Below are 1,487 nucleotides of genomic sequence, written 5' to 3'. Positions count from 1 at the left end.
CCAGATAAATATCCTTAAGAAAAACAATATAATATGAAATAAGTAGTTAATTTAACCCTTTGAGTAGTGAATTTTTTCATGCTCGCTGACCCCTGGGAGTGACTTTTTTTTTCAAAAAATAAAATTAGTTCCAGTTACAGTTTTATTAACTTAAAATCATGTTTGTTTAATAACCAATTTATGGAAACAAGAACATACATTTGCCTTTTTTTTTATTTCCAGTGTTGTACTGGAAATTGTGGTCTCCTGTGTCCACTCACACAGGACACCCCCAATCCAGGCCTATTTCTGTTGCTCACAGAACATTTGCCTTTTTTTAATGTTGCCTTCCTCATGTACAATCATACTCTGGATGGTCAGGAGGCACGAGGACGTACATGAACATTAGTACTACTCAAAGGGTTAAACATAATTTCTTTTTAAGTGGAGCTAAAACAGTTCAACTCTAAAATCTTCATGACGCCAAAAAAAAGGGACTATTTTATAATCACACTGGAAAATAACCATAGACAATAAACCATCTAAGAAGGCACAAGTAAGTTTTGGTAATTAACATCAAAAGCACAGTATAGTTATATCTATATTTGTGTTATTATATTGCATTCAAATTTATTTACATGTATTTCCCTTTAAGTTAACTGGGAAAATGGACATAACACATTCTGAAGTATAGGTATAATTGTGCTTTTCTTTAAATTTTAAATTTCTGAATTAATGGAAATAGTAGACATTATTAAAAAGATATCTGAGCAGTTTATTATTAAAAAGTTATTATTAAAATGAGATATCTGATTGTTAGTTAATACTCTCTGACACAGTGAAAATTCTGGCGGTTGGAGTGAGCAGACCAGATACACAGCACCTTTAATACATGGTACCTGTAGCCTGACCAGGCAGTGGCACAGCGTATAGAGCATTGGACTGGGATGTGGAGGACTCAAGTTCGAGACCCCGGGGTCGCCAGCTTGAGCGTGGGCTCATCTGGTTTGAGCAAAGCTCACCAGCTTGGATCCAAGGTTGCTGGCTTGAGCAAGGGGTTACTTGGTCTGCTGAAGGCCCATGGTCAAGGCACATTTGAGAAAGCAATCAATGAACAACTAAGGCGATGTAATGAAGAATTGATGCTTCTCATCTCTCTCCATTCTTGTCTGTCCCTATCTATCCCTCTCTCTGTCTCTGTAAAAACAAAATAAAACAAAACAAAAAAACATGGTACCTGTAGGAGTTAACTGTTGATTTTGCAGTATATTGTGAAGTGTGAGTGTGTCATGAACTAAGCAAAAAGTTTGTAGTCACATGATTCGGGTTTAAGTTTCACCCTGATCATTACCAGATGTATGATTTGGGACTATTTAGGTAATCCTTAAAATTCATAACACATACCTCACAGTGTGAATCTGAGGATTACCTGCGATATCAGTGAGAAGCACCCAGAACAATGAAGTCCCACATACATCTAAATTGTTGCTGTCATCACTTCTGTCCTT

At 36.4% G+C, this 1,487-nt stretch overlaps 1 non-coding gene across 1 annotated transcript; it reads right to left on the bottom strand.

Moving 5' to 3' along the window:
* Positions 1-222: 222 nt before the first annotated feature.
* On the bottom strand, positions 223-306 carry LOC136327535 (small Cajal body-specific RNA 23). Its single transcript, XR_010729734.1, has one exon. It is a non-coding gene; the product is annotated as a small Cajal body-specific RNA 23 (non-coding RNA).
* Positions 307-1,487: the final 1,181 nt, after the last annotated feature.

The sequence above is a fragment of the Saccopteryx bilineata genome, chromosome 2 (assembly GCF_036850765.1).
Source record: "Saccopteryx bilineata isolate mSacBil1 chromosome 2, mSacBil1_pri_phased_curated, whole genome shotgun sequence".
In the NCBI taxonomy this organism is placed as follows: Eukaryota; Metazoa; Chordata; class Mammalia; order Chiroptera; family Emballonuridae; genus Saccopteryx; species Saccopteryx bilineata.
Note: the sequence above shows the minus strand (reverse complement) of the source record. Positions and strands in the feature narration are given on the sequence as shown.